The following is a 14,219-nucleotide window of genomic DNA, read 5'->3' on the forward strand; positions in this document are numbered from 1 at the left end:
CTCAGGGGAGCCTGGGTGGCTCAGTTGGTTAAACCCCTGACTCTTGATTTTGGCTCAGGTCATGATCTCACAGTTCATGAGTTCAAGCCCTGCTTCATTCAGGCTCTCTGCTCTCAGCACAGAGCCTGCTTCGGACCCTCTGTCTCCCTGTCTCCCTACCCCTACCCCACTCGTGCACTCGTTCTCTCTCTCAAAAATGAATAAACATTTAAAAAAGAATAATGACAAGAAATAAAGGGATATCTTAAAAAAACTGAGCCACCCAGGTACTCCCCAAAAGTCACTTTCATCATAAGCAGGGGAATTGTTTTCTCCTTGATAGAAGATTTTTATTTTCTTAAAATGTCAGTTAACATAATTTGCTATTTCTCCCCTTGGAAAAGTGTCTTCTGGGCCTTTAACCTTGGCGGCTGAAAAGGAAATTTGAGTATAAGCAGAGCTCAGTTAAATGCAAAGTTTTTCTTACTGGAAATTTAGTATTAAGGGAAAAACTAAAAACAAAAAGAAAATTCCTTCTTTCTTTCTTTCTTTCTTTCTTTCTTTCTTTTTCTTTTTCTCTTTCTTTCTCTGCTTGTATGTGTTTTTTTTTTAAGTTTTTATTTTTATTCTATTTAGTTAACATATAGTGTAATATTGGTTTCAGGAGTAGAATTTAGTGATTCATCATTTGCATACAATGCCTAGTGCTCATCACAACAAGTACCCATCATCCATTTAACCTATCCCCTCACCCACCTCCCTCCATCAACCCTCAGTTTGTTCTGTGTAGTTAATAGTCTCTTGGGGTGCCTAGGTAGCTCAGTTGGTTGAGTGTCCAACTCTTGATTTTGGCTCAGGATATGATCCTGGAGTTGTGGGAATGAGCCCCGCATTGGGCTCCATGCTGAGCATGAAGCCTGCTTAGGATTCTTTCTCTCTCTCCCTCTGTCCCTTTCCCCTGCTGGCATGCTCTCTCCCTTTAAAAAAAAATTAAAAAATAACAACAAAAAAATAAATAAATCATCCTTAAAGAAAAAGTCTCTTATGGTTTGACTCCTTCTCTCTCTTTTGTTTTCTTCCTTCTCCTATGTTCATCTATTTCGTTTCTTAAATTCCACATATAAGTTCAGTCATATGGTATTTGTCTTTCTCTAACTTATTTCGTTTAGCATAATACAGTTCAGCTCCATCCATGTCGTTGCAAATGGCAAGATTTCATTCTTTTTGATGGCTGAGTAATATTCCAGTGTGTGTGTGTGTGTGTGTGTGTGTGTGTGTACCACATATTCTTTATCCATTCATCAGTTGATGGACACTTGGGTTCTTTCCATAGTTTGGTTATTGTTGATAGTGCTGCTATCAACATTGGGGTGCATGTGCCCCTTCGAACCTGTATTTCTGTATCTTTTGGGTAAATACCTAGGAGTGCAATTGCTGAATCGTAGGGTAGTTCTATTTTTAACTTTTTGAGGAACCTCCATACTGTTTTCCAGAGTGCCTGTGGCATTTTGCATTCCCACCAACATTGTAGGAGAGTTCCCCTTTCTCCACATCCTCGCCAACATCTGTTGTTTCCTGTGTTATTAATTGTAGCCAAAAGAAAACCTTTTAAAGGTGTTGCTAGTTGGCTGAAGTCTGTTGTTGTGTATGATGGGCTATTGTGAGTTTTCAAACAACTAGAGGTTGATTCCTCCCCACCCTCTCTCCCTCCTTCCCTCCTTCCTTCTCTCCTTCCCTACCTTCTTTCCTTCCTTTTTTCATCTCTTTTCAATATTTCTCATCTTGGGCAGGCCAGGTAAACTGAAGTTATGCAATGAGACCCACACGTAGACGGTCAGAGGCCGCTCTCACAGTGTACTGCGTATCCTTGAATTTCTAAGTTCCCTTGGGTGCACTGTACTCACTTCAGTCAGTCTCCAGGCAGCCAGCCAGGAGGTAAAGGGAAGAATCTGGGACTAGGGACAGGGAAAGCACATGGCTAAGACAGAACGCACTGCGGGTGCCCAGCTGACCGAATGCCAGGCTTCAGAGTGGGGAGGTGACGTGGAGCTGGCACAGCTGGTCCGTGGCAGCAGGAGACTGAACAAAACGGTATCTGGAACCAGGAGAGTGGCAGAAATCCCAAGCTTATATAATTCTCCAGAAAGATTCTTTTCTGCGAGGACTTCAAAAGAGACGTTATGAATGATTTCTCCAGAAGATGTTCTGGCTAATCAGAATCAGAGTCCAGAAACAAGAAAAAGAAGATACCCGTCTCTCCCCATTGAACAGATCACTTCCCTGATTATTAGCAATCCAGTTTGTACAACACTTTTGTACCACAAGAGTGAAATCCTTACTTTCTGAAGGCAGGCAGTTCACTGTTTCTAATGTCAAGTTACTTGTTACCTCGTATGTTTTTTTGTAGGTTACAAGCTCCCAATAACCGGGAGACAGGCCATCATCTTGTGTTCCTTGGAATGTTTTGTTCTATAGCACCGAAACATTAATCTCTTCTCTAACTTGAGTTTTATAACACCACTGTCTCAGCATGTCTGTTCCCCTGGCACCCTATTTCCTATACATACAGGATTCTGAGAGTAAGGTTATTACTCTTAGCAGAATCTATTTATATTCCCACAGGGCTGGCAGGGATGTTGAAATACTGGTAGAACAATACTGAAGTATAAATCTTGCTCCCTCTATTGTCAAGCCTTCGGTACAGGTCAGTCATTTGCTATTGCTTGACCACGTATCGATGGCTTTTGGTATCGATCATGGGTCAGTTAGCTGGTTTCGGCCAACCCGGCATTTTTAGTATTGTGTGTGATTTTGGTTACCTACATTGGCTCATAGGGGAGGAGGTGTTCTGGAATCTCAAGATCCAAGGTGTTTATTCAAAACTCTCTCTTATCTCACTGTGATTGCATTTTTTGTTTGTTTTGTTTCAAATGATACGGCCCTGACCTAGAGCTCCAAAGTGAGGCTCTTTTTCCTTTCATTTTGATTGTCATTTACTTCCCAGGGGTTCTTGCTTAAAACCTTAAAAAAGCCAACACCTCATGATATTTCTAATTTTGCACACATTTCTAAAGCACTGGGTTCTGACTTTTGCTTTGACTCTTACCGGTTTTGAGATCTTGAGATTCCTCCCTATGGAATCCTTGTTTCAGTCCGCAAGGAAGAGAGTTAATAGCAGAAGATCCTTTTCTTTTTTCTTTTTTTAAATATTTTGTTATTTTTGAGAGAGAGAGAGAGAGAGAGAGAGACAGCATCCGAAGCAGGCTCCAGGTTCAGAGCTGTGAGCACAGAGCCTCATGCGGGGCTTGAACCCATGAACCGTGAGATCATGACCTGAGCCAAAGTTGGACTGACTTAACTGACTGAGCCACGCAGGTGCCCCAGAAGATCCTTGACTGGGCTGAAATCTGCTTCCATACAGGATGCTTTTGATTTACCTAGACTTTAGAGAGAGAGAGAGAGAGACACTGAGAGAGATTGACGTTTGGTTTCCTTTACCATGAAAGCGTAGGAGGCACAAGGGTAGCCCAAATGTGGGCTGCTGTGACTTGCTCTGTGATCACATCTGCTTTCTTGAGCAGAGCAGAGGGCTCTGGGCTCTCACACAGCACCTACTTCCTTGTTGGCTTTGAAAATGACAAGCGAGGCTGAGTTAAGTTAGGGTGGACACTCCACTAGTTGGGTAGAATTCAGAGTCATACTGGGTGAGACATCACACACACACACACACACACACACACACACACACACGATAAGATTCATCAGAGATCACGTACAGGTCAGAAACAGAGCGTAGTAACCATTTAATCTAGCAGCTCCATTCCTAGGGAGATACCCATGAGAAATGAAAACCTATGTCTGTGCAAAAACTTGCACATGGATGTTCATAGGAACCTTGTCTGATAATAGCCTCAAAGTGGAAATAACCAAAATACTATCAAAATACAGTATGTCCGTGCAATGGAATATTATTTGACAACAAAAAGGAGTGAAGTCTGGCATGTGCTACATGAATATGGATGAACCTTGAAGACATTATGTGAAGTGAGAGAAAAGCCAGACACAAAAGGTCACATGTTGTATGATTTCACCTCCATGAAATGTCCAGAACAGGCAAACCCACAGAGACAGAAAGTAGATTAGTGGTTGCTTAGGGCTGGGGAGTTAGGGGAGAATGGGGAGCCACTGCTAATGGGTATGAGGTTCCTTTTATGAAAATGTTCTAAAATTAAATTGTGGTGATATCTGTACAACCAAGTGACCGTACTTTTCCATACTAGTATGGAAATTTTATCTCAACGAAGCTGTTTTTATTTTTTTATTTGTTACTATTTTTTTGAGTGTTTTATTTTGTTTTTGAGAGAAAGAGAGAGAGCACGAGTGGGGGAAGGGCAGAGAGAAAGAGGGGGACAGATGATCTGAATCGGACCCTGTGCTGACAGCAGAGAGCCCGATGTGGGGCTCGAACTCATGAACAAGGAGATCATGACCTGAGCTGAAGTCAGTCACTTAATTCACTGAGCTACCCAGATGCCCCGTTTTTACTTTTAAAGAAAGAAACAGCACATTTGGAAGGAACTAGTAAACATCCAGCATTGGCAACAGACATTTAGCTGTGTGTGGCAATCCGGAAGCCACACCTTAACCCCATTTCCTTCTTGGCAGTGTCTCCTCCCTACCACCCTCCAACTGATCCTCCTAAAGTCCTGTGCGTCTTGCATCAGAACTGTTACTCAGAACTAACACCGATTCCCCACTGCCTAGTGGGTTCTGGGGCTCAAATCCACCTTTCAACCTTGTGTCCCATATGCATGCTTTGTTCCCAGTTACCTGGTCTCCTCACCTTCTGCCAAAGCCTTCACTTTCTATCTCCAAGAGAAACCAGCACGCATCCCACCATCTACCCTGAGGGCTCAAATCCCTTGAAGGATTCCTTTCTCCAATTCACATCTTCTTCATTGTCTGCCTCAGTTCTTCGTCACAACATAGACACTGCCTGTGTGCATATAAAAGTGTCACACATTTTCTTGTATGCATATTTCTTTCTCCCTCTTCACTGGTCATATGCATTTATTTTGGGACTGACGGAGGAGTAGGCTGGGCTTTGAAGAATCCCCGATGCTATTGCACCTGTCCCCAACTCACCACACAGTCAAATGATAACTTGCAACATATTAAAGAGTTAGGGATAGGGGCACCTGGGTGGCTCAGTCGGTTAAGCGTCCGACTTCAACTCAGGTGACGATCTCGCGGTCCGTGAGTTCGAGCCCCGCGTCGGGCTCTGGGCTGATGGCTCGGAGCCTGGAGCCTGCTTCAGATTCTGTGTTTCCTTCTCTCTCTGCCCCTCCCCCGTTCATGCTCTGTCTCTCTCTGTCTCAAAAATAAATAAACGTTAAAAAAAAATTAAAAAAAAAAGAGTTAGGGATGACGAGAAACAAAATGGTCTTTATTTATTTTATTATTTTTTAAAGTTTGTTTATTTATTTATTTATAACCAACAGGGAAGTGGCAGAGAGAGGGGGCAGGGGATCCGAGCCACCCGGGTACCCCAGAATGGTCTTTTAAAAATATCGTTTTCCTTAGCACACTTGGGGACTCAGTCGGTTAAGTGCTGGACTCTTGGTTTCAGCTCAGGTCATGATCTCACGGTTGGTGAGTTTGAGCCGTGCTACAGGTTGTGCACACACAGTATGAAGCCTGCGTGGGATTTTGTCTTTGCCCCTCCCCTGTGCATGCTCTCTCTCTCTCTCTCAAAATAAATAAACTTAAAAAAATAAAAATATTGTTTTCCTAATGCTAAAAGAAATACACTTCCATATAGAACATTTGGGAAATAGAGGAGAGCGCACAGGAAAAAAAAATCGTCCTTAATTTCCCTGTCCAGAGGTGGCTAACATTAGCATTTTCTGGTATAGCATCGTATACACATACACTTGTGTAGCAGTTTTAAAGCTCAAAGGGGCTGAAGTGCATTTTTTTTCTTTAATGATTGGAGTCAACCTGCTTGTCACCTTTCATTTCTGCTGATGAAGAGGAAAAACATTGTCTTTTGGTTAAATATTCACTCGGATTTAGGGATCTCCTTGTCCTTTCCTCTTGCCCTTGTTTCTATCCTGCCAGTTGCTCTTCATATTAACCTATCCTGCAGGCGGCTGATTTAGTGAAAGGATGGTCTTCCCAGCACACAGACTTCATCGTGCTGCTCCCTCTCCCCACTTAATGATCTTCAGTGGCTCCCATTACTCCCCAGAAAAAGCCCCAATTCCTTAGCAAGCCTCATAAAACCTTCACGGGCTTGTCCTGACCTCTTTTGCATCTTATCCCTTGCTACTTCTGCTAATGCATTCTGCCCTCTACACACCAGAGTATTTGCTTTTTCCTGAACGTACCAAATGCCTTCAGGCCTTTGGTTCACTCTGTTTCTTCTGCAGCTTCCATCGTCAAACAAATATCCTTCTCAGTGCCCAGTTTGAGTGTTACCTTCCCTGGGGAGTCTTGCTTGCCTCATTTATGTCCAACTAATCCTTCCCTTAATGTACTCCCTTAGCACCTTGTATATGGCTCTATTCCTGAACTTACTACTCTGTTTTAGAATCTGTGAATCTATTCCCTCCTCTGGAATGTAAACTTATGAAGGCTTACTTTTATACTTTTTTTTTTTTTTTTTGCCTTCCTCAGTAATTATACCCAGAACATTGAAGGTACTAAATAATAGTTGAAAACAAAATGAACTAATATCTGTCAATACATATGTACTGGTTGGTTAAAAAAAAAATACCAAAATAGGTAAGAGATATGGAAAGGATTGTAGAATGCCCAGGTGAGGAAAGATAGACTGTGTTATTTGTTAGGGCGTTATTCACAAGGTGGCAATGAACAGGTAACTGACCCTTTCTGACTTCTCATTGAACTCAGAAAGAGAAAGTCATTGAATCCTCACCTAGATGTGACTGACAAGGGGCCACTATTGCACACGCTGTACAACTAATTCTAAGGCAAGAACGTGGCTTTCCAAATGCATGCATTTCTCTTAAAATAAAAACAGGCACAAATGTTGATGGACAGACGAATGGATAAACAAAATATGGTATATACAGACAGCGAAATATTATTCAGCCTTCAAAAGGAAAGAAATCCTGTCACTTGCTGCAACATAGATGAACCTTGAGGGCACTACACTCAGTGAAATAAGTCAGTCACAAGAAGACAAATACTACATGATTCCGCTCGCATGAGGTACCTGGGCGTAGTCAGATTCATAGCGGTAGAAAACCGCTATGGCTGCCAGGGGCTGGGGGCACAGGGAAGTGGGAGTTATTGCTTAACAGTTTACAGAGTTTCAGTTTTGCAAGATGAAAAAGTTCTGGATATAAATGGTGGAGGTGGTTGCACAACAAGGTGAATGAGGGGTACCTCGAGGGTTCGTCGGCAGAGCGTGCAACTCTTGATCTTGGGGTTATGAAATAAAAAATAAAATAACATCTTATTAAAATCTTTTAAAAATTTTTATTATTTTAAAAATATTTTTAAGTTATTTTTTGAAAGAGAGCATAAGCAGGGGAGGGGCAGAGAGAGAGGGCGACAGAGGATCCTAAGCAGGTTCTGCATTGACAGGCTGACAGCAGCAAGCCCGATGCGGGGCTCGAACTCATGAGCTGTGAGATCATGACCTGAGCCAAAGTCTGATGCTCAACCGACTGAGCCACCCAGGTGCCCCTAAAATATACATACTTTCAATGTTTATTTTATTTTTGAGAGAGAGAGAGAGAGAGAGAGAGAATGAGTGGGAGGGGCAGAGAAAGAGAGAGAGAATCCCAAGTATGCTCTGTGCTGACTCGGGGTTCAAACTCACGAACTGTGAGATCATAACCTGAGCTAAGATCAAGAGTTGGATGCTTAACCGACTGAGCCACCCAGGTGCCCCCCAAAATAAAATCTTTAAAACAAAAAACAATATGAATGTACTTAATGCCACTGATCTGTATGCTTAAAAATGGTTAAAATGGTACATTTTATGTTGTGTTTTTTGACCACAATTAAAATGTAAAAAAAATAGGGGGTGCCTGGGTGGCTGAGTTGGTTGAACATCTGACTCTTTATTTCGGCTCAGGTCATGATCCCAGGGCTGTAGTAGGCCTTGAGTTGGGCTCTGTGCTGATCATGGAGCCTGCTTAAGATTCTCTCTCCCTCTGCCCCTCTCCTCTGCTCACTCTCTCTCTCTCTCTCTCCCTCTCTAAAACAAAACAAAGCAAAATTTAAAAAGATAAAACAATGTAAGTGCACATGACCCACTGTTTTGCTTGCTGAGCAGAAAATCTAATTTTTGTGGAGTCTACCCCTTATAGAATTTAGTGACCATTTTATAGAAAAAAAATTACAAAAGGAAGTTAGGTAAGAAAGCCGAGTATTTGTTTAGAATGAGACTGGGAAGGGATTGTGTCAGTGAGGGATCCTGAAGCCTAAGCTTCCTTAGCTTTAAGGAGAATCTATTCCTGCTGACCGTAAAAGGTTTATGTTTTATCCTGCTGTTCCTGGGTTGCTGGACACAGATGAGAGGCGTGGCTCTGGGCTGGGGCAGGGTGGCAGGGCGGGGGAGGGGAGGTGTTTACTGTATGTCAATGTGCACTGTGGACTGTAGGGCTCACCCCTCTCCCAGGCTCATTAATGGCTAGATATGGATGAGATTGAAGTAAACATAGTAATCCACCTCCTCTTCCTGGAGAAACTAATTGAGCCTTTTGCCCGGGGTGGACCAGTTTTGTCTCTGTATGCCCACACACCGTTATAAGACTTCAGTCAACATAGCGAGTCTATTCTTTGTGTGTGAAGTTAATGCTTTGATACCTGTGCCTTTGGGTGTCTTTCTAGCAAGGCTGGCGTGTTTAAATTGGTAGATTGGCAGTCTTTTGGCTCCCGGGTAGGGACAACAAGTACAAACACAAAAACCAAGAATTGTCTTTCAGTCTTTCAGTTAATGCCTTTTTTGGAGAGAAAGAAGGCAGCATGGTGTGGGTGTGGGGTGCTGGACAGGCTTCCTCTGGGAGCCAGGAATTTGGCCTGGCACCTTTGGGGGCCCCAGCCTGCCTCACTCAGCACGACCTACATTCCGCTCTGGAGCCCCCGAGGTGGTCGGCTCAGATCAGCACGTTGAGCTGTTTCCAATCTCCTGGCTTCACTTTCAGTTGCCAAGAACTCCCTGGAAAATGACAAAGTTAAAAATGCAGATGGGGAATTCCTCCAGGAGAGTTTCTGGGAAAAAAAAAAGTCTTCCTTTTTCCTTACAAAGTCTGAACCATAGAACTCCTCCTTCCTCTGACTCACGTTTAATTGTAACAGCCAAGCAGAACTATTCTTAAGAAATGTTGTTCACCGGTTATGTCTATTTTCAGGTTCTGTTTAAACTGTAAGACAGAGTTGATGAAAAGTTATTGCTTTGATATAATAAGAAAGGTCATGATATAATTTTTATATTTAACCCAAGATGCATGGTATGAAATGAAGTATAGAGTGGGTCACGGGTAAAGTACAACTTCAAGAATCAGATTTCTTAAATTACTCAGCTACCTTGGGTTACAGATGAATAAATCCCTCAACTAATGAAAGACAGGGCTAGAAGGCTGGGCTCTTGAAAAGAAATTTACTATTTTATCTAATTAGAGGAGCAATGTACCTGCATTGGAGGAACATTTTAATCTACAGAAAAAAATGAAAGAAAAAAAAAGAAATATGTCCTGTAATTCTGTTCAGAAATGATCCCAGGAAACCTTTAGGTTGATGTTGGAATGCATTTTGCTTAGGTGTTTGCTATAGATAATAATTTTTACTTATTTATTTTATTAAAAATTTTTATGTTTTATTGCTTTATCTATAAAGTTTATTTATTTATTTTGAGAGAGGGGAGAGAGGGGCAGAGAGAGAGAGACAGAGAATCTCAAACAGGTTCCACACGGTCAATGCAGAGCCCAGCTCGGGGCTAGAACCCATGAACCATGAGATCATGATCTGAGCCGGAGTTGGATGCTCGACCTGCTGAGCCACCTAGGGGCCCTTCAGTAATAATTTTTATATAAAATAAACAATTTGAAAATCTAGGGAATGTGCTACATAGTAGACGCTTTGCATTCAACACTTTAACATTCAGAGTTTTGAATATATTTATTAATCTGAAAGGTCTGTGACAGGTAGAAACATGGTTTTGCTGACAAGCTGGTGGGTAGGAGTGAGTCAATGGGCTAATGAGTCACATAGTGGCTGCCAGGTGTTGGTATCTGAATTTGGCTTTCTTGTTCTCTATAGGGGAGGAGCAACCAATTGACAATTTGTGGTTAACACTGCCTAGTACCGCCCAGGCACATTCTCTCCTTCTTCAGTGGTTAGACATAATGTTGCTGAACTAAAGGAAAACATTCCTTATTTCCTTTAAATATGTGACTTAGTTTTGGCCATTGAGAAGTATATATAATTCCTGGGAAGGATTCTTTTCCCATTTCTCCTGGGTGGAGTATGATTGCTGTGGCTGGAATTCAGCAGCCACCTTGGACCTGGAGGTTGAATGCCATTGAAGGCTGAGCTGAAAAGTATGCTTGTTCCTGACAATTTTATGGGGCCACCATGCCAGTCTTAGGCTGCCTACCCCCAGATTTCTTTTCTACGAAAGAGAGATATGTTTGTCTTGTTTATTTGTTTGTTTGTTTGTTTGTTTATTTATTTATTTATTTATTTATATAAATGTTTATTTATTTATTTTTGGGAGGGAGGGGCAGAGAGAGGGAGACAGAGGATCCAAAGTGAGCTCTGTCTGTGCTGACAGCAGTGAGCCCAATGTGGGGCTCAAATCAAGAACTTTGAGATCATGACCTGAGCCACCCAGGCGTCCTTCTGTCTTATTTAAGCCAAAGTAAAAAAAAGTTTTTTCTTTTCTTTTCTTTTTGGTTCTTATATTCAGCTAAATGTAATCTTAATTAACAGTCTTTTTCACTATTATTTACCTAATGTGGGGAGTTGTTGACTCACCTGTGGAAAAACCAGGAAAAAGTGACCTCATTGTGGAGGATAGAGCTGGAGGCATCCTGACCTTGGCTTAATGTTTATTCATGTCTATTCCTGCCTTGTGCTATCTCCCGGGACCTAGGTTCTGTGGACTCAGCTACAAGCACAACTCTTAAAGGCGGGGCCTTGCTCTGTGTTTCTGGGTGGATTTGGGCAAGAAGTCCCTCTGGCCTCACGAGGAAGGCCACTACTGGCCAGAGAGAAATAAAAGCCAAGAATAACCAGAAGGTAGAGGCATCAATAGAGAGGTAGGTTTTTTTTCCTAAGGCATTTTTTTTTTAATGTTTGTTTATTTATTTTGAGAGCGAGCAAGCATGAGCAGGGCAAGGGCAGAGAGAGAGAGAGAGAGGGAGAGAGAGAATCCCAAGCAGGTTCCTTGCTGTCAGTGCAGAGCACGATGTGGGGCTCGAACTCACAAACTGTGAGATCATGACCTCCAATGCTTAATGGATTGAGCCACCCAGGTGCCCCTCTAAGGCAGTTGTTCTGAAAGTATGTCCAGGGATACCTAGAATTCCCTGAGACCCTTTCAGAGAGTCTATAAGGTCAAAATTATTTTCATAATACTAACATGTTATTTCCTTTTTCCCAAAAATCCGAGAGCCACTTTAAGGTTTTCCTGAAAGAGAGCTTCCCTCAACCACACTGACCCTCGCCAGCAGCTGGAGATGGTCATTGCATCAACAGGCTGTGAATGGTTCTGCCAGAGTCTCTCTTCTGGGCCCAGTGATCTTCAGGGAAAATGGACTCAAGGACCTGAGAGTGGAGGAAAGAATGTCAAGTTCAGGCAGGTAGGTGTTATGGCTGAAGTGTGTCTGCTAAATTCACATGTTGAGTTCTAACCCCTTGTACCTAAAAGTGTGACTTTATTTGGGAGATAGGTGATTTTTTTTTTTTTAAGGTTTTGGCTTGGCAGTATTTTTATTTTTTTTTTAAATTGGGGTATAATTGACCTATGACATCATATCAGTTTCAGGTATATACAACACAATGATTCATTATTTGTATATATTAGGAAATGATCATTACCATACATCTGGTTAACATCCTCACCATATATAGTTACAAAATATTTTTTTCTTGTGATGAGCACTTTTAAGATCTACTCTCTTAGGAACTTTCATCAATAGTATTATTAAAAAATTTTAACAATGTTTATTTATTTCTGAGAGAGAGAGAGAGAGAGAGAGAGAGAGAGACAGAGACAGAGGGAGACACAGAATCCAAAGCAGGCTCCAGGCTCTGAGCTGTCAGCACAGAGCCCCATGCGGGGCTTGAACCCATGAACTGCAGGATCATGCTCTGAGCTGAAGTCAGATGCTTAAGTGGCTGAGCCACCCAGGTGCCCCAATGCAGTATAGTATTATTAACTATAGTCACCATGCTGTACATTTTATTCCCATGGCTTATTTATTTTCTAACTGGAAGTTTGTTCTTTTTGGGCCCCTTCACCCGTTTTGCCTACCTGGTGATTTATTTTTTTTTTTATTAAAAAAAAATTTTTTTTTTCAACGTTTATTTATTTTTGGGACAGAGAGAGACAGAGCATGAACGGGGGAGGGGCAGAGAGAGAAGGAGACACAGAATCGGAAACAGGCTCCAGGCTCTGAGCCATCAGCCCAGAGCCCGACGCGGGGCTCGAACTCACGGACCGCGAGATCGTGACCTGGCTGAAGTCGGACGCTTAACCGACTGCGCCACCCAGGCGCCCCTACCTGGTGATTTAGATTACAGACGTGATTAAGTTTAAATGAGATAATTGGGGTGGGCCCTAACCCAATCTGACTGGTGTCTTTATAAGAAGAAGAAATTTAGACACAGACTTGTACTGAGGCAAGACCCTATCAAGACACAGGGAGAACATGCCATGTACAAGCCAAGGAGAGAGGCCCTCAGAAGAAACCAGCACCTTGACCTTGGTTGGATCTAGTCTCCGGTTTGTGGGATTTTGTCGTGGCAGGGCTAGCAAACGAATACGGTGGGTTTCTCTCTGGTACCCTGCAGAGAGCTGCAGGCGGGAAGGGTGAGGTAGCGTGTTCATTACGAGTCACTTTCTACCCTCTGCGGCTTGTTTACTTAAACAAGCCTGACAGCTGTGGCTCCTCCTTTGAAAAAATTGTCTCTGGTTCCCCAGAATTTGAAAAAAAAAAGTTCTGAAACATTAAAGGGACAGAACTTTAAAGTTTAACTTTAGTTGTGCGAGAGTAAATAGTGCCCTAAGAGGAAGTCTCTGCCTCCCTTATTTTACAGGTAGGGTGATAGTACCAGATGTGATTCTCTGCCTCCCTTATTTTACAGGTAGGGTGATAGTACCAGATGTGATTCTCCTGCCCCCCCCCCCCCCCCCCCCGGAGAGAGTATGGCTTCCTAATGAGGAAACAGGGTAGAAGCCCCTGCCTTCAGGTGCCTCACACCAAGCTGGATGTTTCTAAGGCCTTCTGGGCCACAAGGAGGGGTTTGGGGTGTGTCTGGGGTAGAAGAGAAAGAGAGACCCTTGGGAGTAGTTTCTTTCGATCCATCCCTCTGCTCCCTCTCCTCTCCCCCATAGAACCTTCTGACTGGAAGAATTGTTTCTTTGGTCTGATCCTTTTTGGTAGAATGGTCAGCCTCATGGCTGAGCCAAAGTGATCAACGTTCCTCATCTGCCTGGGATTCAGGGGTTTGCTGCGAAAACCAGAACAGTCCCTGGCAAACTGGGATGAGGTGGTCTCCGAGGCCTAGCTGTCTATGCCGACTGGCTTTTATTCCGCATACACCAAGAGGAAATGTGTGATGTGAGGCAGGTCCGACTTGAGCTTGTGCTGTGCTGAGGACGTGGAGGTCATGCACTCTTTAGCGTGGTGGTTCATAACTTCAGTGTGCTATTGGCATTTATGGAGGTGGGGAAATTACCCATGACAGTCTCCACGCAGAACAATTGTGCTGCTGGAAATGTCAGTGGCGACCCATTGGGAACCTGAGCAGGATTGCCTAACCTTGTTTTTCAAGCTCACAGTCTTGCTTGAAAGACTCTGCTATGGGGCTTCTTCTTCTTCTCTCTTGCTCTGGGGCTCCAAGTCTCAGTGACATGACCTGTGACTGGAGGCTTCTAGAAGTTTGCTTGTTTGCTTATTTATTTGTTTATCTCGAGAGTGCGCGCATGCACGGGGAAGGAGCAGAGAGATTGGGAGAGCGAGAATCCCATGCTCAGT

General features: G+C 43.0%; 1 pseudogene; it reads right to left on the reverse strand.

Annotated features, from left to right (window-relative positions):
* LOC125164804 (28S ribosomal protein S26, mitochondrial-like) overlaps positions 1-14,219 on the reverse strand; it is an 81,409-nt pseudogene that overhangs the window by 28,200 nt on the left and 38,990 nt on the right.

Source organism: Prionailurus viverrinus, chromosome B1 (genome assembly GCF_022837055.1).
Source record: "Prionailurus viverrinus isolate Anna chromosome B1, UM_Priviv_1.0, whole genome shotgun sequence".
In the NCBI taxonomy this organism is placed as follows: Eukaryota; Metazoa; Chordata; class Mammalia; order Carnivora; family Felidae; genus Prionailurus; species Prionailurus viverrinus.